General features: G+C 38.8%; 1 protein-coding gene across 3 annotated transcripts in view; it reads left to right on the forward strand.

Annotated features, from left to right (window-relative positions):
* Window positions 1-25,314, forward strand: part of SDK2 (sidekick cell adhesion molecule 2) — a 419,219-nt gene that overhangs the window by 249,850 nt on the left and 144,055 nt on the right. The window lies entirely within an intron of this gene.

A 25,314-nucleotide genomic window follows, 5' to 3' on the forward strand; every position in this document is an offset into this window, starting at 1 on the left:
ATTCCTTCTCTTATTCCCATGTGCTTCCATGTCACCAAGGATCTTTTTTACAAAGAACAAAAGATGCCTTTAACTAAATTGGTTTGCAGAAGGTATCCTGCATTAGTAATTTAAGACTAAAACAAATTGCACACAAGTTCAGCACACCAGAAATCCCACCTGGTTATGCACTATCAAATCTCTGTCTGTTCCTATCATGTAGATTTTCTTCATATACATTTCTCCATAAAAAGGTTTTCTGTCCCAACCCCTCATCCTTCAAATCTTCCTAGGATGCACTTATTGCTGTTGGTCATTCTCTTTCTTTTCACCTTTTTCAGGAGACGTCTTTGCATAAGATGTTAAAATGTGATGATTTTAATCTGGCTATTTGTACATTGTGTGAGGACTCTGAATAGATTTGTTCTCTGTTTCATTTGTTCATTTTCTTAGCTATCCATGATAATCTCAGAAATCTTTTTGTCTATGATGCTATGTTGACTGCTGGTTCCTTCATTGTTGAGAGTCGATCCTAAAAGACAGAAGCTATTCACCATTTTGGTATTATCCATATCAGTTCTAAAGCTAGTTGCTGTATCTTTTGCCGCTAGTTTGGCTTTTTTATATATTTGGACTTAATCTCCTCCTTTCACTGTACTCCTGGACATTCATTACACAAGAACTTGCAAATTTTCAATTTTAGCCATCAGAGCCCTGTCATCATCATAGTGGAAGTTTCTTCCTCCAGTTCTAAACCATGATCACTTTCTTCCAATCAAGGTTCCTTGATATATTAAAAGATGTATTAAAAGTTAGAGCTATCACAGTACGGGTTATTAATTAATATTTTCAGGGAAAATGTTACTGTACTCGTGGACATTCAAAATTCATGTATCAAATGAGTAAGATAAGTGTTTAGAAGTAAATAGGAACCAGTTTCAACATTTAATGTAATTTATCTAACAAATTGCCTATCAGTCATGAATTTTTGTACACCTTATATATTCTACTTATATGTTGAATTCATAAGGTTGGAGTATACAGTTTTTCCCTCCTCCTTTGCCAACCTAGAGCCAGTCTATTTCACCATATTCGGCCTATCACATCCAGGCCTGTGTAAAAATTTCCCATGAGGATAATGAGATGTTCTGGGGTTCCCATTTTCATAAGTACATACAACAGCTTGACAGGGTTACACAATTAAACCCTTTCTATAATCAGTGAAGCACACAGTTATTTTTATTTTTATATGTTGCTATTCCTTGGCTTTTTTATCTCAACGTGCATCAGTAATCATGTGTTTTGTTCCTCAGAGTTTTTTTAATCTGTGTTAAATAATCTTAAACCTTATTCTGCTAGTAAGTGAGAATATGGGTATTGTACAATCGTTTGCACATTCTGTCAAGTTTCCCGTCTTTGGTATTGTTACAAAGACTGACAGCTTCCAATTTGTAGGCCACTGTGTTGGCTTTGTTCTGTAGTTTTAGCTTGATTTGGAGTTTGCACATGAACAGTTTGTGATCTGTTCCACAACTCAGCCCCTGACAATGTCTTTGCTGCTGCAAATGAGCTTTTCTACCTTCTTCTACCAATATTATCTGTTTGACTTCTGTTTTATTCTGTCTGGTGAAGTTCATGCATATTGATGCTATTTAGTTGTCGGAAGACTATCTTACAAATAAGGAAATAATTGGATTGGCAGAAAGTGATGTCATTTTTTTCTTTTTACCTCATTTCGGTTTCCTAGGCTATACAGTAAACCAACATATTTGGCTTGCATGTTCTATCGGCTTCAGATTGAACTTAACCATCAACCTCCTCTTCTGCATCACTGGTTAGGGCATAAACTTGGATAAATGATATAGTAAAGGCTTGTCTGAAAAGTTCAATTGATGTTATCCGGTCATTGACTTGATTGTGCCCAAGGACTATCCTTGCTGTCTTCTTCCTGACAATGCTGTTCCTTCTTTGTTTTTCATGTCCTGTGTAGTAGGATCTCCTGTTCAAAAGGGTCCAATTCCATTCTATTTTAATTTGCTGGTGTCAAAAATGTCAACGTGTAATCAGTTCATTTCATTTTTCTCGTGTTGACTTTTTCCATGCTCGTGTCTCTTACGTTCCCACAGTAATTCTGTCTTTCTAGCTTTGGATTTTATTTTCCTGCAGGGCAAAATCAGCCACTAGACATACCAAAAGCTTTTATCTAGCCATGTTAGAAACAATATTAGCATTCTGAAAGGTCTTCAGCTTTTCCTCAATAGTGTGTTGAGTGACGTCCAGCCTCAGGCTCCCCTCATCTAGCGCTATATCATCAATCAGTTTATATTGATTATTGGTGTGGGGTTCTTTCTGGGTAAATACAAAAGTAGTTTATCGTTGTCTTCTCCTGCACAATATGTAATGATATCTTTGCATCTGCCTCCAGTATCTTTCTGTATCGCTTCTGTCTAATACGCTGTCTACTTGCTTCAGCTGGGATGGCCTTGTTTGAGCTGTACGCCCTTGGCATAACTCCTAGCATTCCTCACTCACCCTTCCCAGAAACATCTGCTCTCCTCTACCCACTCACCCACCATAATAAGGCAGCATAGCACTGGATGAAAAAGATAAATAAACTCCTTATTAATATTATTTCACACATGCACAAACAAAAGCTCACCAATGTAAAATGCTTTGGGGTTTCTGATCTGTCATTTATTTTGCTTTTTTAATATTTTCAAATAGTGGGCTGAAATGGGTTTCATCTCTAGTCAGATAGATTGTGAGATTTATGCCTAACACTTATATCACATTTTGGTATCAGGTTATACATTAGTAAAACGAGCATCACAAGTTCCCAGACACATAAAGAAGAGCTGTCGAACTAGGGTTCACTTCTTATTAATTTGTGAAGCGCTTGCCCTTCTCTATTAATTTATTAATGTTTTCTCTTGGTACACTGAAGATGGAAAATGCCTCTGGTTGCAACTGACGTTTTTGTAGAGTTATTCCCTCGTCAAATAGTTTGTTAATTATCCCTCATTCTGATTGCTATCATTTATCTATCATGGATTGGAAACTTGGCTTTGTGGCCCACAGAAATCTCTGTCTCTCTCTCCCCCTGTCTCTCACCACTCAACTTTAGGAGCTCATCAAAAAAAGTTTCCTTCCATTTCTTTCTCACTCAGTAATTTGAGAAGGAAACAACTGTCACAAAGTCAGAGCCACTCAAGGTCTAGCTTTAAATCAAGCCAAGTGCTTCCCAATGTCTTGTCTAGATGCGCATGTGTGTGTATATGTGTGTGTGTGTGTGTGTGTGTGTGTGTCATCCTCTCCCATCTTAATCAATAATTCAGCACAAGGCAAGATGTGTTCTAATTTAAGGCATCATGTTTGAAGGCCTCTTGCTGCTACTGCTGCTGCTGCAATGCTGGGACCTTGGGAAAGGTCCCCTCCCTGAAAGCTGCTTAGAAAAGCCTCATTGAAAAGCCTAGGCAGTAGTTTAAGGCTCCTCTAGAAGAAACAGTGGAAAACTTTAGAACAAAATACTTTATTTGACCACATGTGATTAGACACACAAGGAATTGTCTCCATTGTAGAAGCTCTCAGTGTACATGCAAAGCAACAAAATCATGATCGTTGTCATCATCATCATCATCCCTTCTTTTTTGTAAAGAAGAATAAGAAGGATAAATGATAATATTACCATCCATACTGCATGGGTAAATATATAGTACATAGACATTAGACAGTGCTGTGAGAATTACCATAGGTGTTCAGCAAATAGATGGTGTGAGGGGGGAAAAACTGTCTCTGGGTCTAGTTGTTTTGGTATGCAATGCCTGTTGCGCCATCCCAAGAGGACGAGTTGAAACAATTTATGGTTAATATATGTTGGGTCTGTAGATATTTTCTCAGCCTTCCACCTTCTGACCTGTGCAATATACAGGTCTTTTGTGGAAGGCAGCTGGTTGCAGTTGTTCTTTCTGCAGTTTTAATTATCCATTGCAGTCTGTACTTGTCCTGTTTGATTGCTGTACCAAACCAGACAGTTATAGAAGTACAAATGACAGACTCAATAATTCCTCTGTAGAACTATATCAACAGCTCCTGGGGCAGCCTGAACTTCCTGGTTGACTCAGGAAAAAATTCTTTGTTGTGCCTTTTTGATGGTTCTAATACCAACCATTTGTCCATTTCGAGTCCTTTATTTTGAAATAACATTTCAAGTTTCATTTTTAAAGCAGGGTCATGTAATTATCCTGCGGATCCAAGGGTCTGTTCTATGTGATTCCTTCAAAATCAACTTAATTATGAGCAGGAAATCTCATTTTTGCCAAGGAATTAGGCCAAGGGTCTCAAACTAAAATCAACACAGGCGCCACCCAAAAACTAGTTTATTAAGTTGATGGCCATAGACCTGAAACATTTTTGTACATGGATATAAAAGTCTCTAGAAGCCATGGTTGTGTAGTGGTTAGAGAGCAGTGTTTCAGTTCACTGTCAGGAGTTCGATCCTAGTGGGCTCAGGAGTTTGATCCTAGTGAGTTCAAGGTTGACTCAGCCTTGCATCCTTCTCAGATTGATAAAATGAGGACCCAGATTGTTGGGGGCAATATCCTGACTCTGTAAACCACTTAGAGAGAGCTGTAAAGCACTACAGAATGGTATATAAATCTAAGTGCTATTGCTATTGCTAATGAATCATAAATAAAGGAAACAAAGAGTATTGCCTTGTATGTCATTAAACTTAATTTTAAGCCATTTAAAACATGGCCAAAACAAAACTGCTATTTGCCATTTCACTTTGACCTTTTGGACTGCAGTGTTAGCTGCACAATGGTAGTTGGGATTGCTGTTAACCTGAGAGCCAGGAATATAATCAGTAGCTCTTATCAGGGGAACAACTAGGAAAGTGGGAGACACCTCCATCTGGAGTTTTAGCACTTCCACATTCCAACAGGGTTCTCCAGAAGACACCAAGAATCCTGTTGGGACTCCAGACAGAGATGTCTTCCCGTCTCTACCGTACCTTGTCTCTATAGAGAATCATGTGTCTCACTATTGCCCACCCATTGTGAGGTACCTTGGAACAGTGAGGTCTTTTCTTCTTTCTTACTCCCCCTTGGCACCACCACTTCCACGAGTTTTTCCTTACTACAGCTTTGGCTCAGAAATATCAGCTCCACTCCCAGCCTGGATAGGCTGAGGGTTGGCTCTATTCCTAATCCCCTGGCTGGGGCCGGGACCTGATGCTACCCACCCACCCTCTTGCCTGCTGCACTGTGTCCCTGTCTGGTTTTGTGAAACTCTTAGGGACAAGTTTAGGAGTAGAGGCCACAGAAATTATCTGATGGGCCATCTGCAGTGCTACAGGCTACAGATTTGAAACCCCTGGTTTTTGCAGCTCAGATGTTTTATTTATTTTTTTATATTATTCTTCTCATTTATAAATATTGCTATGCATTTCTCTGAGGATCTCTGTGTGTATAAATTTCTGCACTGTTTTATAAGACAGATGTGGTATAAAATTACAGAAAATTAAACTTATTAATTCCAATCTGCAATCTAAAGATTGTTTGTTTGTGAAAGGCATACAAATGGTCCTGGTACAGGTCCCAGTTATCTGTGTGCCCCTGATCTGGTAAATGCTACAAAAAGTTGGCCTTCCCATCCAAAAATGTGCAGATCTCTAAAATCTTCTGAGATCAGGCTATTTTTCACTTTTTCAACTGCTTGAATTAAAGTATAAATGGTCCAGAATGTGTGCAGACTGCAACCATATGCTGCAAATATGCTGTATATGGGGCTGTCCACTTGGAAACTGCAGCTGATCCAGAGGGCAATAGCACAGGCAGGTCGAGTGAAGGAAGGAATGAGGATCATGCCACATCACAGTGTGCTTGTGTAAAGCTGTGCTTTATGTCTATGGAGATTCTCAGTCATCCAGGTCATGGTTGCCCCAAAGCCGCTTTTTTCAAGAGACAACTGGACTTTCTGGTTTTTCTTTGAAGATGTTTCACTCCTAATCCAAGAAGCTTCTTCCACTTTATGCTCTGCAATGATAAACAAGTTGGCTTCCAGGTAGTACAACTCACGGTGCTAATTATCAGCCCTAAAACCCTTCATGTCATGAGGCATGGTTTAGTTGAGATACCTTTCTGTCTCCTGTAATTTCTGCCTGTCCTGCATGTTGGGAAAGAGTTTGCCATGCTTTAGATCCCATTGATTAAACTGTATCATCTGATAGGACCAGGAGGGTAGGTCTCCCCTACGCAGACAGAATCTTTTCTGCAGAATACTGTCACATCCCCTCAGAGATTCAAATGGCCCCTACTCTGATCTTGTTTAAACAGATACTAAAAACTGGACTTTTCCTCCACCCGTTGGGCAAGAGTGCGCAATAGACCTGTTACCGGGGGGTGTTATTGAGTTCAGGAGAAGTCATTTGTCATAGTACCTGGACTCACCTTTTTTTTTTTTGCCTTGGGTTTTGTGCTGGTCCTCCCTCAAAAGTTTTGTATAAAGGAAGGAGGGGAGAATCACTGGATTCAACTATCCAATCCTTCCTCTTGTAAATGTTTCTCTATAGTTTAGTTTTTTATCCAAAGCTGCAATAAAAAGTTACCATTTGCATTCAGTGTTTCCTGTGGTGAGAAGCACTTATCACCAGACATTTATTATGCTTACTGTACTGGTGACTGTATTTTAGCTGTTTTTAATATTGTATGCTGCCTACAATCGTTTCAGAGAAATCCACACAAATTTGATTATTATTATTATTATTATGTACATGTCATAGTAACCATTCTTGATCTTGGGCTTTATGGTAGTCCTCCCTCAAAGGTTTTGAAGATCATCTATATAAAGGGGAAAAAATCACTAGATTCAGCTTACCTAACCCTCAGTCTTGTAATTTCCCCCCCTATAATTTAGTTTTTACCAAAAACTGTTATAAAAGCTACCATTTGAATCTAGTGTTTAAATGTTTCAGGTCTATTTCTGCATCATTCTTTGAATCAAACCTTTATTTGAATTTGAATTTGAATTTAACTTGAAGCCTTTGGATTAAACACCCTCTTTGAATTTCGATAGAGTAGAGTAGAGTAGAGTAGAGTAGAGTAGAGTAGAGTAGAGTAGAGTAGAATAGAATAGAATAGAATAGAATAGAATAGAATAGAATAGAATAGAATAGAATTGAATTCTTTTATTGGCCAAGTGTGATTGGACACACAAGGAATTTGTCTTGGTGCAAATACTCTCAGTATACATAAAAGAAAAGATACATTCTATCTTTAAGCTTAACTTTATTTTCTCTTATTTGGTAGTTTGGTACAGGTAGTCCTCGACTTACGAGCACAATTGAGCCCAAAATTTATGTTGCTCAATGAGACAGTTGTTAAGAGAGTTTTGCCCCCATTTTATGACTTTTCTTGGCACGGTTATTAAGTGAAGCACTGCAATTGTTAAGTTAGTAACACGAGTGTTAAATGAATGTGACTTCCCCATTGACTTTGCTTGTCAGAAGGTGGCAAAAGGGGATCACATGACGCCGGAACACAGCAACGGTCATAAATATGAAGCAGTTGCCAGGCATCGGAATTTTGATCACATGACCCTGGGGAGGCTGCAATGGTCATAAGTGTGAAAAAAGGTCATAAGGCACTTTTTTCATTGTAACTTGAATGGTCACTAAATAAACTGTTGTAAATCGAGGACTACCTGTATAGGATTTTTACTTTTTATTTATTTTTCATACATATACACATATACACACAGAGAGAGAGAGAGAGAGAGAGAGAGAGAGAGTCTTTTGTGTAAGAGCTAAGTTTAAAAAACAACAACTACATAGTACTTTTTTAATAAAATAGTAATACAGGTATATTGCTCTTTATATCTAATACTAACAAATACTGTTGTCTTAAACAAGTGCTAATTGTAATATTTTCAAGTTTAATCTGATGTTGATCATTATAATTATAAGCATGTTGCAATAACCCAATGTGCACCCCTTAATTAACCAAATTGACTCTTTAGATAGTGATAATACCTTGGAGTAGATTATTTGTTTTTTGGTAAAGGAGAGGAAAATACTGTTTTTGTTTCCATTCACTTTTCATTTGTGATGGCACAGTATAATCATAGGCTTTCACCAATAGAAACAGATATTTAAAACTGTAAAATGTTAAGTAGCAAATAATGCAATCCTCCAGCTAAGCTTCACATATTTTCTTTGAACTTTTATAATTTTCATGGAAGCTTTGAAAAACTGCAAATGTGAAAGTTATAAATGCTACAAACATTGTACCTTTTGTACATTTTTGCCTATGTTGGGATTAAAATGAACCATTAAGTAGTATCATCATGGGGCTGTAAATTATACATAAATTGTCTTTGTTGATTTTATTTTTGTGCTGAAGCTATGTTTGGGTCTCTCTCTCTCTCTCTCTCTCTCTCTCCCTCTCCCTCTCCCTCTCTCTCTCTCCCTCTCTCCCTCTCTCCCTCTTCCCCCCTCTTCCTCTCCCTCCCTCTCTCTCTTTCTCTCCGTCTCTCCGTCTCTCTTTCATTTTTGGCCTGCCATTGTGAATTAGGATATAAATATAACATTGGGAAATAGCTTCTGAAATGAAACAATTAGTACAGAGAAATGCAATCCAGAAGTAAAATGTACATCCATGTGTTTTATCTGTACTATGCAAGGCAGGATATTCTAAATTTTTAATCTAGTCAAAATTCTGGGAGGGTATATTTATACAATGCAAATTATTATTTACACCTATAGGTGATAAGCAGGCTGAGCTCGAGGGCAGGATTAAATGTGTTATCAGTTTGGAATCACTGCACAGCTACCAGTGACTCATGAATTCCATTGACCCTTACCTAGTGCCAATGTAGCTGAACCAGATACTTGTATAATAAACGTTTAATGTTTTGAACTCAACTCCTAATCCTGGTTACTTGCACTTGACAACACCCAGCTTATACGACTGTAAGAAGATGTAATTTATGAACTGGACAATATGAAAAAGCAGATATACTCTATGTATAGTTTTTTTTAAGTATATGTAGACATATCCATATTTTATCTTCATTCAAACAATATGTAGATATAAAGGTGTTGTAAAAACTATGAAAAAAATCACAATCATTTGTTCAACAACACTTTAACAGATAGAACTTTTCCTTCTGTGGAGAAGCAAGTACATTTTTGGCTGTAATACCTCGCATTGCCTCCTTTGACAGAAACAACCTCACGTAGACATTTCTTTAATCTCTGACATGACGAGAAAATTTTTCCCCCCCTGTTCCATGCAAGATTTTTTTTCAGCTATGCAATATGGAGGGGTTTTTTTTGCATGCAGAATCAGTTTCAAATCATTCCATGCCCCCCCGGATTTAAATCTGGACTCTGTCCATTCCAGAACCTTCAAATTCTTGCTTTTATTTTGAACCATTCCTTGGTGGATTTACTAGAATGTTGAGGGTCATTGTCATGTTGCAAGGTCCACTTTCAGTTAAGCACCAGTCTTCTGAGAGATGGTTTCACATTATCCTCAAGGTCCAATGAAGAAAGAATTCACAGTGGATTCTACAATGATCAACTGCTCAAGCCCTGATTCAGCAAAGCAGCTCCAAGCAGTGACATTTCCACCATGTGCTTTGTGGATGGCAACAAGGTAGAATCAGAACCAGAATCAGAATAGAGCTGGGAAGGGACCTTGGAGATCTTCTAGTCCAGCCCCTGCTCAAGCAGGAGTTCTTCTGGTGAAATGCTCTCTTTGGTTTTCTCCAAACTTATCTTCTGGGACTGTGGTCAGATAACTTTTATCTTTGCTTTGTCTTGTTTTAAGAATCCCAGAATGGCATCACATGGCCTACAGGTAGTTCTTGCCACTGTTGATGACAAAATGCATGGGTCTGCCATTAAAAACAAGTTGCAGAAAATTAGATTTACACAGAAGGTGTGCCTGGAAGAAACCTGGGTTGTTCATTACCAAAATCTGGGCAAGATTATAATTTGCTCATAAAAACATCAGTAAAGACACATTATTCCAGAAGTCCTGGTCTTTACTGGTGTTTTTATGAGCAAATTATAATCTTGCCCAGATTTTGGTAATGAACAACCCAGGTTTCTTCCAGGCACACCTTCTGTGTAAATCTAATTTTCTGCAACTTGTTTTTAATGGCAGACCCATGCATTTTGTCATCAACAGTGGCAAGAACTACCTGTAGGCCATGTGATGCCATTCTGGGATTCTTAACCATTTCTTTCAGCATCTTCTGTTTTGTTCTCTGATTGAACTTGCTGGGACAACCTACCCTGGGTAAATTGGCAGTTGTTTGAAATCTTCTCTACTTAAAGATAATCTTTCAAACAGCAGAGTGATTGATGTCCAATTTTTTGGCAATCTTTTCAAATCCATTTCCAGACTCATAGGCATCTGTAATCTTCACTCTGAAGGCCGAGGAGAGCTTTAATTTAGCCATGGTGGTACCATACACTGCAACAACAAAGAGCAAAGCAAACCAGATATCTCAGGTTTCAATAAGAAACGTTCCTTCTATATCTTTTCCGGTGATATTTCTAATCATTGGCGCCCGGTTTTAATTTTAGGTATTTGATTAATGTATTGTGTACATTAATGTATTACTTTTAGCCTCAGTGAACAAATGCAAAATTAGCATTTATGATTATTTAAATTACACAGTGGAGTACAAAATGTAAATGGTAAGCGATATTTGTTATATCATTTCCCCATTAATCTCTCAAAATTCTTCAATGGAGCTCAGGTATGTTGAAAAAGTCAAAAGGTTTCAATGGGGTGTACTTATTTTTTTTCACATGACTGAATGAGTAATAGCCAAAAAAATGTTTTTAGTTGCCAACAGGAATGTGGCAAGTATGCTTTTGATCACAAGCAAGATGTTTCTACTTGCATGCGGTAAAGAGCAGTCTCTTTTTCATTAGGGAGAAGGATAGATACCTTCCTCTCACCAGAAATCCTGCAGAAATTTCTCTGGGAAGCCCAAGCACAGACTAGAAAATGCAGATAGTCCTTGACTTCCCACCATTCATTTAGTGACTGAAGTTACAACAACACCAAAAAAAGTGACGTATGTTTTCACATTTATGACTGTTGTAGCAGAGGTGGTATTCAGCAGGTTCTGACCAGTTCTGGCGAACCGGTAGCGGAAATTTTGAGGAGTTCAGAGAACTGGCAAATACCACCCCTGACTGGAGATTTTACAGTATCCTTCCCCTGCCATGCCCACCAAGCCACGCCCACAGAACCGGTAGTAAAAAAAAAATGAATCCCACCACTGTGTTGGTCACGTAATCCAAATTCAGGCACTTGGTGACTGGCACATCTTTATGACAATTGCATCATCCCACAGTCATGTGATCACCATTTGTAAGCTTCCCAGCTGACTTCCGATAAGCAAAGTCAATGGGGGAAGCCAGATTTGCTTAATGACCAAATGGTTCAGTTAACTGCAGTGACCCACTTAACGACTGTGTCAAGAAAGATCATAAAATGGAGTAAAACTCAGTTAACAACTGCCTCGCTTAGCAACAGAAAATTTGAGCTCAGCTGTAATTCAACACTAAAATTAAAAGGGCCCAGAGATATCTTTGTTCTTTCCCTATATCTGAAAGAAACCCATTACAGAGTTTTCCTCCTTCCCTGTAACAAATCTCCATTTTAACCCAATTGTTTATTTTCTTCTTTCTCTTTCCCTTTTTGTGGCGGTGAAGGTGAGGTTAGGGACAAATGCCATGCTCAGAATGGCCTTTTTTTCTTTCTGGGATAGAAAAGCAGGAAGAAAGAGATAAGGCAGCTGGATATAGGAATGGTAAATGGAGAAAAAATATAGAGGTATAAAATGTAGAGGGACATGAATAAAAAAGAGATTTAAATTGCTCTTTATCTCCCCCCATCTATTCACTCAGTCAGTGTGCAAATAAAGTTTCCTCTTGTTCTGAAATAAAATCCACTTGCAGTTGGAATGAAATGTCAGGCACCTGTAGACAGAGAGATACTTTGATGAAATGTGTACTCAGAGGCCTCCCCTGAATGGTGATGGACAAGGGAAATGAAAGGAACGGGGAGAGGGCAGTAAAAGCTCACATATGAAGAATGAAAAAATAATGTGAGAGAGATTGAATATCATGCAGTCAGCTGTATTGCACCTCTATTGAAGCTGCCCCAATGGAAAAGTGGAGAAAAAGAACCTTACAGTGTCCAGTCCAATAGAGATGGCTCTCAAACCTATTCCCTAGTAGCCTAACTTAATGACATGATGTCAGTTCTTTCCTTCACCATCTCCTTTTAACAACCCCACAATCCCTTATGGGGTGAAGTCAGGGCAACTGAACGGAGCTGAGTGTTTACTGGCTGGATGCCCTTCCTGTCACCAATGCAAAGTTATATTCAACAGATACATTCTCAACAAGCCCAGAGAGAGAAATATCTGCCTCTATCTAGGATCGAACTCATAGCTTCCTAATTGTGAGGCAGGAACCCCACCTCTAGGCCACCGTACCACTCAGTTCTTTCCTTCCCATCCCAAATATTCTTGTTTCCAAAGATAAAACTCTATACAATTAACCATTGTCCTGTTGAAAGCTGGAAGTAATCAAAAAATAATTTTGCAGTTTTTATTTAATCAATTGTTCCCCCATAGCTACTCCCTAAAAAATTGGTTCAGATCCCAAACACCGATTTTCACACATAGTTAGTTACTCCTTCCTATACCTACAGCCGGTGGCATGTGTAAATGGGTAAACTAGAGAGAACTTACCTGAGGATGGGCTCAGAATGAATGAGTCCAAAAGCTTAGAAGACAAAATTTCTGGTCTCGGTGACTGACCCAGATTGGATCCTGCAGCATTATCCTGTGACACATATATTTGTCTTCATTAATGGGTAAACTGGATAATGTGCAGAGCACTGGTTATTTATGAAATAACATTTTCTAAAATGACTGTGTTAATGTTTTCTTTCTCTATCTAGGATATTATTGTTAGCAGACGGATTGTAAGTCAAATTTTGTAGCAGTGTTGATAAGATTATTGATCATTTGATCATTTAAATCCCTTTTCAAATGAACTTCTGGTCAGAAACTGATATCAGCTCATGGCCTTATCCTATTAAAGGCCCAGTGTCAGCATTTTGTATTTTGGGGCATTTGCATAGGCTGTCAAAGAGTGATCCAGTTTTGGGATCATTCAAACAAACACACACACACACACACAAAGAGAGAGAGAGAGAGAGAGAGGGAGAGAGAGAATACACACAATACAATGCGTTTACATACACACACACATGTATGTATGTGTGAAGTAAAAAAAAGTCTATATTAAATAGTGATTATATAGTAAACAAAAGGATGAAAATAGGTAATATATTCAGGGGTGGGATTCTACCAGTTCGCACCTATTCGCCTGAACCGGTTGTTAACATTCTAAGCAATTCGGAGAACCGGTTGTTAGAAGAAATTACTGGCCTAATCCTGTAAGGAAGGCAGGAAGGAAACATTCTGGTGTTGCTTACAGAAATTGCCTCTTTGTTAACCCTTATTACATTCTTGGCAGGACTAGACTTTCTGTCTCAGGAACATCTCTGGAGTTTTTTGCTAGTACATGCTAGTCCTTTGCTAGTACATTCAAAGTTACAATGGCACTGAAAAAAGTGACTTATGACCATTTTTCACACTTACGGCTGTTGCAGCACCCTCACAGTCATGAGAGGCCAGGCGAGGAGATGCGTGCCTCGATTTGAGTGATATTGAGTTGGCCACACCCAGCCAATAACATGACCACCAAGCCATGTCCACCCAGTCACATGACCACCAAGCCATGCCCACCACCTAAGCCACACCCACAGAACCAGTTGTTAAAAAATTTGAATCCCAGCCCTGAATATATTCATTAAAATGCACCTCATATAACAAAAATTAGACCTTAATGAACAAAAAGAAAGATCCATATAATAAGCACAAATACATATATGAAGTTAATTCCATCATATCATTACATCTAATATATATAACTATGTAAGCCTCTCATTTTTAAGACACCAACTCTTTAACTTATGATACATGTGCCCACATATGCAAACATTTTTCCTTTGCGATTTTAGTGCGTGAAAGAAAGCTTTGGACATCTTGCCTGGAAACTGAGGGCTACTGGAGACAAAGCTAGGGCAGAAAAATTAGTTATGATGGGGATAAATTGAATTTTAATAGAGATGTTGATGGCACTCCGCCAGCATGCTCAGGTGGTAATTAAAAGTTAACAGGTTTAGAAACATATTAATCCTTTGGGGAGAGAAAAATCCTGCCTTTGATCACACGGGAAGTCTATTTTCTACACACGGCAGTATGTTTGATCTTTGCTATACAGGTGAGCATCTCATTTTAGGTACTCTCTTGGTGAAGGGAAGGCATGGGAGAAAACCCCTAGAACTGCTGCGGGCACAGCACATTTGTTGCCCAAATAAAGTGTGTAACATTGAGGATATTTCACAAATGATTATGAGACTGTGTTCAGTGCTTGGTTCCCTGCTCATGAAGGTTATTACAGAATGTAAAAGAAGAATTTTCTTCTTTCATTCATGTGCCTATGAGAACCAGCCAAACTGAAGAAATAGATGAAGACATTCTAACACTTTTCTATATGTAAACTTGTGAAAGCATGTGCATATACTTCTAATCTCTATCATTCTTTCCTGGGATAATTACACTGTAAAAACATGTCTGCATTCCCATACTGTACTAAGACATAATGTGGGGCGGGGAGGTTGTGTTATTTTTTTAATATTCACCTGATGATTTGTAAAAGATGGTTTGTGAATTGATAGGTTGAGTGAATCCAATCAATTGCAGAGTGAAACAAACCATGGCTTAGTAAAATACATTCCCCTGTAATGGGCAGTGGGAATCAACTTAAGGAATAAAAGGAAGAGCCGCAACCAAGACAATAGTCAGATCATAAAAGAAATTTGAATCCAAGCTGGAAGTGTAATTTGAGAAAGGATATGACAAATTTCACTTACCAAGTACAACTTAATGGGTAGCACGTTCAGACATGCAAGATTTTTTTTTTACTATAGCCTTATTATAAAAGTAGCATTAGCGTTCATAATTTTGGTTTCCTAGCTTAGACTAGGGAAGGTCAGCCCATCACTGCAATTCTGCATGAGAGGTTATTCTACACATAACCAACTTGACCCACTGTAAATACTGCCAGTGGCCATTTCTCTGGGAAAGGTACAAACAATCTTACCCCAAATATGTTCCATCCTATGAGAGATGCAATCCCCACCCATCTTTTCTTGCTACAGATAAAAAGTAATTTGCACCAGCAATACTATCCAGTTCACCTTCTCTCCTTCCTTTTATTGAAAGAAAATCCTTTTGCTCTATTTTGCTGCTGTGCAGAAATGTCCCTTCCGTTCCAGTCTCTGGTTGCTGCCCATTAAAATACAGTTTACAATTTCATCAGTGGAAGATTTGTCTTTTTTCCCCCACCTTTTCTGAGAGAACAATGAAACGGGGATCTGCAGTTTTCTTTTTTAACTAGCTGAAATTGACAAGAATCATACAACTTTCTTTTTCCAGCCCAAGAAGAAAGGCAAGAAGGATGGTTTAATGATGGTGCTTTTTCTTCTTTTTTTTTCTGTACTGCCTATCCAAATGGGAGGTTGTCATCTATGAGAAGGAGAGTTCAAAGAAAAGGTCTGTCATTAGAAACCAAATGTCCTTAAAGATTATTGGAAGGGCTAAAAGAAGCAGAGAAGTCCACAAATCAGGTGCATGGTAAATACAGTTGAGGAAGGACACCTGGCCATCTCCAAGCCCAAAGTGGAGGAAAGGGTTGAAAACCAGAATAGGTTTTATTAGTCAGTTTCATTCCCCCCCCACACACACACACCACTACAATTTTATTATTTGGAGCTTAAAGCTTAAGGCTCCAAGGTAGAAGATTCTACTTAACAAGTAGGTGAGTTCTATGGGGCATAAGGAGCATTGAGAGTGATACTTCATAGTGAGATAATGTTGCATTGGGATATTATTCTCATTCATCATACAGTTGTCATATCATGTTTTTTTATATATTCCTCATAGCCTTTTGCATACCTTATCCAGTAATTCTTGCAATAAATTTCTTAAATAAGAAATCACTTCTCCACAATGGTTATTGCTTGTGAGTGAATGAAAAACTTGATGCTACCCCATGAAGTTTGTAGCCGAAGTGAAATTTCTTAGCTGAAAAGAAGTCACAGGTCACGCTTAGGAATTTCCCTGTATTTATAAAGTACATGGTTTATGTTTTATTAACTTTTATGAACTCCCTTTTGTTAGATTCTCTTAGGCATTTTGGATAGAGTATACGTTCGCTAGATTTTTTTTTTAAAAAAAATCAAGTGATACAAAAGATTTAGAAAGGTTGAGCAATTCCCTTCCTCTAGCACTGTTGTATTGGCAGTCTTATTGGCTGCAGACAGGACTACATTCAAATATTTGCAGGCCTCCCTGCTCTAACTCAGTAGTTCTCAGTATTGCAATAGGTGCACATTGGCCACGGTCCTGTACTCGGTATCTCAAGGTAAGCCATAAAAGTTTGCAATTTTATATGTCTTTGCAGCCATGCATAAAACCCCAGCCCCCTCCTGCCAAGAGCTCCTTGCAAGAGGCAAAACCGTGACCTGAAATCCAATGTGTCGGCTGTGCCTTTTCTCCTGAGCTAGGCAGGTCCTGCCTTCTGACTTTTTTTCCTTACAATTTGCAGTCCTCACATTTGTCTTGAAACCATTTGCATATAAGGAAAATCACTAGGGGACTATTTTGGTGGGGGGGCGACCCATGGGGAAGAGGGCTCATCTAAAATTTTTGTCAAACCTTTAAGGGTGTGGGGGGGGAGGAATAATAGCACCAGCCAACGGTGTTTACCGTTCCCCTTTTCTTGATGGTTTGTAGTTCAGCAAAATTGCTTTGTAGTTGTCCCTTAGCGAAGGCGCATTGCAATTAGCAGTGAGTGGGGCTGCCGACGGCGAGATTCTTTTCACCTCACACATGCATCAAAGGGATGTAATTGCATTATAGATTTTCTTGGCCTACTGATGAGAATGAGGTGGGGTAGCAGGAGAGAATGTAGGTTGCAGCAGGTAGGTGATCATAATGCCTAAACCAGAGCAAGATTTCTTTTTTTTTCCCCCATTAGTTTTTCCACCCATTGTTCAAAGAGTTAGTACGTGGGTGCCAGATTCAATGTCTGTGTATAAGATATCTAAGAGCACAGTCAATACTTTGGCCTCATGGTCCTGAACTCGGCATTTAGTTCCACTTCTCTCAATCAATCATCATCTTGACCCACCACTGCAGTTATTACCTGCTAAATGTGTCTTCCTTGCTTCCAGTTGCGGATGTGTCACATATGTTTAAAGACTATCTAACCAATCTCAGCCAACCTAAATATTCTTCAGGAACTTACATGGTAAATGCAACAAGGGCAGCTACTATGGGGTGAGGTGGGGAAAAATACCAGAAGGATGAGAAGTATCATCTCAAAGAGCTGGATTTTTCAGACTCATCCATTGTTATGTAATCAATAACTGTTATTTGAAATCTCTTTCCTTTTTCTTCAGGTCTTAAAAGGGGTCAGATCTACTCTTTGAACACCTAATATAGCAACATTATTAGTTTGTGTTTATTTTAAGCACTGATGTCTTAATGCCCACATGTGGCGCTAATTGTATTTTGGAGATTTATTTATTTATTTATTTATTTATTTATTTATTTATTTATTTATTTGATTTGCCAATTGTTTACAAGATAATAAGTATAAGTGTATACATAGTTGTGAATACATGAAATGGGTACATATAAGAAAAATAAAAGAATAAGAGAAACAATAGGACAGGGACGGTAGGCACGATGGTGCGCTTATGCACGCCCCCTACAGACCTCTTAGGAAAGGGGTGAGGTCAATAGTAGACAGTCTAAGGTTAAAGTTTTTGGGGTTTGGGGAAGAGACTACAGAGTCGGGTAGAGTATTCCAGACATTGACCACTCTATTGCTGAAGTCGTATTTCCTGCAATCAAGTTTGGTGCGGTTTACTTTGAGTTTGTATCTATTGTGTGCTCTTGTGTTGTTATGGTTGAAGCTGAAGTATTCATTGACAGGTAGGACACTGCAATGTATGATTTTATATACCATGCTTAAGTCAGACCGAAGACGGCGTAATTCAAGGTTTTCTAGTTTTAGAATTTCAAGTCTGGTGGCATAAGGTATTCTACAACGAGTAGAAGAGTGGAGAACTCTTCTTGTGAAATATTTCTGGACTTTCTCAATTGTGCTAATATCAGATACGTAATGAGGGTTCCAGACTGATGAACTGTATTCGAGTATTGGTCTAGCAAATGTTTTGTATGCTCTGGTTAGTAGTGTGATATTACCAGAGAAAAAACTACGTAGGATTAGGTTAACAACTCTTAATGCCTTTTTGGCTATGTAGTTGCAGTGGGCTCTAGCACTTAGATCATTAGAGGTGAGTATTCCAAGGTCCTTTACAGAGCTTGGGTCATCAACAAGATCTTGACTATTCAGCTTGTATTTTATTTTCTGATTTTTTTGCCAATATGTAAGACAGAGCATTTATTTGTTGAGATTTGAAGTTGCCATTTGTTTGACCATTCTGATACATAGTCAAGATCTTTTTGTAGGGTAGCAGTATTGTCTGTGGTATTGAACAGTTTTACATCATCAGCGAAGAGAACGCAATTGCTCTTAATATGATCACAGAGGTCGTTTATGTAGAGTATGAAGAGAGTTGGTCCTAGAACACTGCCCTGGGGGACACCACTATTGACAGGTACTGGATTTGATAGGACGCTCCCGATTTTGACCATCTGTTGTCTGTTTGACAGGAATGCTTCTATCCAGTTATTCAGTTGTCCAGAGATACCATAGGATTTTATTTTTAGGAGTAGTTTGTCGTGTACCACTGAATCAAAGGCTTTACAGAAGTCTATGTAGATTGCGTCTATTGCTTTGCCCTGGTCGAGTTGTGTCGTCCATATGTTTTTGCAGTGTAAGAGTTGCAGATTACAGGATAGTTTTTTTCTGAAACCAAATTGTTTATTGGAGAGTAGGTTGTTTGTCTCTAAGTGGAGGATGATGGATTGGTTAATAATTGATTCCATGACTTTACAGGTGACGCAGCATAAGGAGATTGGCCTGTAATTTTCAACTAGGCTTGGGTCTCCCTTTTGAAGATGGGGATGACTGTGGCTTGTGACCATAGGTTAGGCAAGGAGCTGGTCCTGAAAGATTTTTCAAAGATTATGCTTAGAGGTTTGGCTATGGCAGTGGATAGCTTTCTTAAGAAGTAGGCACATATTCCATCCGGTCCAATAGATAGAGATGGTTTTAGATTGCGTAGTGATTTTTCGACATTGTCTTCTGTGAAATCGATATGTATTAGATCATTGTTGTTATCTGTGGTACGGCTAGGAAATACTGGGCATGATCCATTGCTGTTTACAAATACTGAGCCGAAGAATGTGTTAAAGATGTTGGCTTTAATGGTGTCGTCGTTGCAGTCTTTACCATCAGGTCCTATCAAGGGAGGGATGGACCTTGAGTCTTTTAGTTTGTTGTTTACAAAATTGTAAAAAGCACGGGTGGAATTGGTGCTTAGAAGGTTTTCCTCTTGTTTAATGTGATAATTGGTGCATTCAGTCTTTATCTGGTGACATAAATTTTTGTATCGGTTTTTGAAATTGGCAACGTGACCAGATTTGTTTTTCCGCCAGAGTGATCTCTTTTTGGATTGAAGTTTCCTTATTGATATGGGTAATCTGCTTTTTTTGTTTTGTTTTGGGAGTTGTTGTTGGAACATATAGTTTGATGACTCTTTTGACTTCAAGTAAAAATATGTTGTAATGGTCTTCAACGGTATTGCATCCAGTGAATAGAGATTGCCAATCAAGGGATGAGAGATCGTTGTCTATAAGATCATAGTTGCCTTTTTGAAGTTACAATAGGGGATTACATCATTGTGGTGATTTTTGTGTGGACGTATGTTGAGACAAAAGTCAATCATATTGTGGTCACTACTGGAAAAGGGTTCTTTAGTTTGTATTCCGTAAATTAAGTTCAAACTGTTGCAGAAGATGAGATCGAGGCAGTTGTTTAGTCTAGTGTTGTTGATTACTAGTTGTTCCAGTCCCAGATTTGTAATAGCATTGTAGAAGGTTGTGTGTATGATTTCAGTTGTACAATCATTTAGGGTCCAGTCAATATGAGGTAGATTGAAATCACCAAGAAGGATAAAAGGGTATGGGCAGGATGCAGCCCATGTTAGTAATGTATTTAGCTTGTTTACATGTTCGATGTCATAATCAGGTGCTCTGTAACATAGTAAGAATCGAATTGTGATATTTGAGGATAGTTCACAGATGATGGTTTCAGGAAGGGCAAGCTCCTGGGTAACTTGGATATTTTTTAGATGTAAGGATTTTTATAGAATATAGCAACACCACCTCCTCGACGATTTTCACGATCTGATCGGTAAACATGATAGTCTCTTACTGTGGTAATGGAGTCGGGGAGAGATGCATTGAGCCATGTTTCACAGACAAATATAATGTCGAAGTTAGCCATATTTAGGAGGAAGAGAAATTCAGGTATTTTATTCGCGAGGCTTCTTGCATTGAGTAGTTTGCATTTAAGGCCGGCAGTAGTTGGAATTGAGGTAGTTGGGGGCGTGCGTGCCTAGTCTTGGGTGATGGTGGATGGGTTGAGGTAGGGTTGTGGTTGAGGGTAAAAGCTGAGTATTGGGTTGCGTGGCTTACTTTTGATACAGTCAGCATGGTAGTCAATGTACAGGTCCTTCTCTCCATTTCACCTATACATGTACATTTCTACAGCACTGGGAAACATGGCAGCTTCCCCACATCTCCTCCTCCTGGTGCTTTTATATTATATCCTCACAAGATCAGTCCTATTCTGTACAACATGCAGGAGGTTGAAAAGCCTAGCTGAAAAGAAAAAAAAAGAACAATGGAGAAAGTTTTGTGGATTTTTCACATTAATTTTTTCTTCAGGGAAAAATTAGAAGTACAGGGGAATTTCCAGACTGCTGCCTAGGAATGAAAACACATTAACGTGATACAGAGAGTGAAGCACATTTTCTTAAAAGGAAATTGTGAGAATCCAATGAAGTATTGTTGCTTTCACTTAAACCAGCCAGCAAAGCTGGCTGAGGAATTCTGGGAGTTGAAGTCCACAAGTCTTAAAGTTGCCAAGGTTGGACACCCCTGACTTAAACTGTTCCGGAGACATAGCCATCAGCTAAATTAAGCCATTAAATAGAGAATTACTACCATGCACTGCACATCTGGGAAAGCCAAATGTTAGTGTTCCTGAGCCCTCATGGAAGAGAGCATCAGATTTACAATCTTGAAAGGGACAGCACTGTGGTGATCTGGCAATCTTCACTTGCTTTATTCTCTCTTGTGTCTGGGTACAGAAAGCTCACAGGTTAAAAAAGGTGGCTATCTCTGGAGTACACAACGTAGGGAGAAGTACGTGCTTTAGTATCAAGTCCATGGCAAAATGTGATTCCTTTGTAGAATTCACTAAGTCGAGTGAAATTCATTATAGAGGACTATTACGATAAAATGTAACATTCCTGAACTGGATGTCACCCCTTATTCTTCACTCTCCAATAATTGGGTAAGGAGATGAAATCATTTCTCCTAATTCTGTTAGCAGAAATGCCATGCTGCCTTACCTTCCCACTTCTTTGGAAGCACATAAAGGAGCAATGGTGAGATCTTCTTAGCTTCAACTTCCTGCAGTAAGCATCAAAGCTTAAGAAGCAAGAGAAAGCTTACCACTTAAAAAAGCAACCGAGTGCATATTTCAGAACTATCTCAGTTGTAAAAATCTCCATTGAGTGAAATATTAACAATACCCTGCATTTCAGCATTGGTGTTGGCAATATCACTAACAGGGAAGAAAAAGAATAAAAACAAGCTTGAACTCTACATAAATATATAATAATGGACATTAACCCCAGAATGTCCAGTAATTAGGGGAAAATATAGTGAATGCATGATAGACAACCCTTAAAAGTACAATATCTCTGTAAATCAAAATTATACAAACATTGTTTTACCTTGGCATAAAATTTAATGGAGCTGTTCCAAAGAAATGTAACAGCTGGGAATATTTTAACTCGGTTATTACAGTGCCTAGTAAAGTTTCAAAGATTTTATAATGTGAAAACACAAGGTAGGTGAAAATCATAACTGTTTCCTATTTGATATGGATATAAATTGTGAAAGAAACTCCATCTGTACATGTATCGAAAATTGAAGCATCTGAATATATTTCTGCATTGGCAAGTAGAGGCATGCTTACTAGATCCACTCTCCCTCTCTTTTGTATTGCCAATACAACAGTTGCTCAGTTCTGCACACACCAATCATATACCTGAATTCACAACTGCTCTAATAATTACATCATAATATGGCGAACCATTGGAAATATAGTCATCTAAAAATTGTTTCAGAAGGAAGCCATGCATTCTTTTTAGCTGGTTTCTGCAGTAACAATTGGAAATTATAAATGTGAGATCTATGCTCTAATATAGCTTTGGTCGTATTCCAAATAGTTAAACTAATATTATGTCTATATGCAGCATTTTTTATCTTCCTATAAATACATGGACGTGAGGACTTTGAAGGAAGCTGCCCAAGCCAAGATTCATTTCCATGAATATTACAGTTTTATAATCTCCTAATCAAGCTTAATTCCTGAGCCACGGGTTTTTATATATATATATATAGTAGCATTGCAATGGTTTGCATTGTCTCCTGGAATATTTTTCAGCTTCCAAATAGTTAAATATCTGTGAATATATTTTTTTCAGCTCTTAACAACAGGATAGCATCTACTACAATGACTAGGACATAAATAACTGTAACCTGGGTAGAGGGAACCGCCTGTCATCTCCGCTCCATGCAGGCATCTCCAGCAAGCCAAGATTTTGTCAAAATAATAAAATGTATATCATGATGTCATTGCACAAGCTCTGCCCTTTATTTCATTTGCTAGAATTATCTGCCACTTAAAAACTAGAAGGGCTCTGGGGCACCTTATAAAATGTATGTATAAAACACGATAAAAAGCAATAACATGGATTAAAACAATCATCCAGTTAAGTTTCAATTTAAATTAGTGTTAAAAATAGTAAGATAAATTTATTGAATGTGATGCCTGTGGTGTAATTAATTCAGATTTGTAAGAAATCAGGGTGGCTTATAAATTTTGTAAATTAAAAAGAAAACCTTAACAATTCCTGAAGACCTGATGGTAAATTTGTTTTGGGTGCAAACTATTCCAAAGAAGGAGAACTGCTGCAGAGAGTACCAGTTGTTGGGCCTCTTCCCAACATACCTCCTAGCTGGTGGCAATTCTTGGTTGTGTGAGTAGAACAGGCAGAAATTCTTGGTGGAAAGGTGATCCTACAATATCTAGACTCCCAACCACATAGATAATGAAAAGCACCATCAATTACAGTCACAAGCCAATTGAAAACCGGTACAATATCCATGTATAACATGACAGGATCATAGCTGATTACTGAGCATCTGTGTGGCTGCTGTGCTCTGGACCAGCTGGAAATTCCAGGTGGCCCTTAAGGGCAACTCTTTGTGGAATAAGTTGCAGTAGCCTAATCTAGAAATGTCAAGGACATGACCAGTGCATTCTGTTGCAGAAAGGTCACAACTTGTACACTAGCCAAAGCTGTATAAAAACTTTTCTTGCCACTGTCTCCACATGTGTCTCCCAGCCGATCTGGAATAAATATATATATAACTTATTTTCATCTGCATTGTGAATTCGATTATTTTATCTTTTAATGAGACTGTAATATCTTGCATTGGAGTGGACTCAGGGCAGCTGAACGGAGCTCGTGCGTTTACTGGCTGGATGCCCTTCCTGGTGCCTATGCAGAATTCACAGCAGACAATTACTCATTGCATCCAAAGAGAGAAATACCTGCTGCTACCTAGAATCAAACTCCTAGCCTCCTGATTGTGGGGTGAGAACCCCACCTGCAAGCCGCCATCCTGCTCGCATCCTGCATCCTACATCTCATCCTAAATTTATGGCTGATCTCTCCTAGTCATTTTGTGTAAATATTACATAAATTAGAGGAAAGGATTGAACTCGGGAACACCCCCTTATTAAAGTGCTTATGGTTCTGGCCGCTTGTGATGACCCGGAGTGTAACACAAATGTAACGAATTCCAAAACATAAATAAATGTCCTTTAATGCCTCCAACTTGGCCCCACTGTTCAATAATTCTCAGTTGGAGATAAAACTTACTCAAAAATAGTCTTTAAAAGAAAGCAATGCAGTCCGAACTTAATGAGAAGATAGAGGTGAAATAAAAAACCCAAAACTAATTGCAATGAAAGAAATTCCACAACGGACCAGGATAAGTAATTACCAACTTCAAGGAGATAACAAGGCACAGTATGTTGGAAGGATGCCAACCAAGATAACTTCAGCCCAAAATAAAATATGCTTTGCTTCTGGCAACGCTGTGTTGTAACTGTCTCTCTTATATACTATTGTCCCCAGCTGCAACTAATGAGGGGGATCATGGCCGCTTCCTCTCTCATAAGCCAAGTTGTTTCCTTCTCCATTCCTCCCTGCGTGTCCTAGGATGAAGAGGGGATGGGCCTGGTTCTTCCTCTGACTGCCCAGCCGGCCTCGGCCCTTCCCCAGCCTCCTCCAGAACCTCCGGACCATACCTCCACTCCCTGTCAGCTGTTCCTCCTCTCCATCAGAGTCCGACTCCACCAAGGGCATGACACCTATTTCTCCCCACAATTACCATCTAGAACAGAGGTGGGCAAACTTTTTGGCTCGGGGGCCTCATTGACTTTTAAAATTTGACAGACGGGCCGCCACCTGGTGTCGAAATGCCTGTCTATTACAAGTCAAAATCAAATGAATGCAATCATTCAATCATTCACATCAAACCGTAATTCTGTACCAATCTTGGCGGGCGGATTAAAAAGACCAACGGGCCAGATGTGGCCCGCGGGCCGTAGTTTGCCCACCCTGATCTAGAATCACCCATTCAGATAGGAGCTGCAACATTCTGCTCCCAACTTCCAACCTTTGCAGATCCAGAATAAAACTAATTGATATTATCAAATCCACTTATGGATGTAGAAGGACAAAGATGATTACACCATCTCCATCCAAGCCTATTTGTATGCACTTTATATATGTGGATACAATATCATGACACAATTACAAA

This window comes from Notechis scutatus, chromosome 2, assembly GCF_049901735.1.
Source record: "Notechis scutatus isolate UNSWTSFEM ecotype Mainland chromosome 2, rNotScu1.2, whole genome shotgun sequence".
Classification (NCBI taxonomy): Eukaryota; Metazoa; Chordata; class Lepidosauria; order Squamata; family Elapidae; genus Notechis; species Notechis scutatus.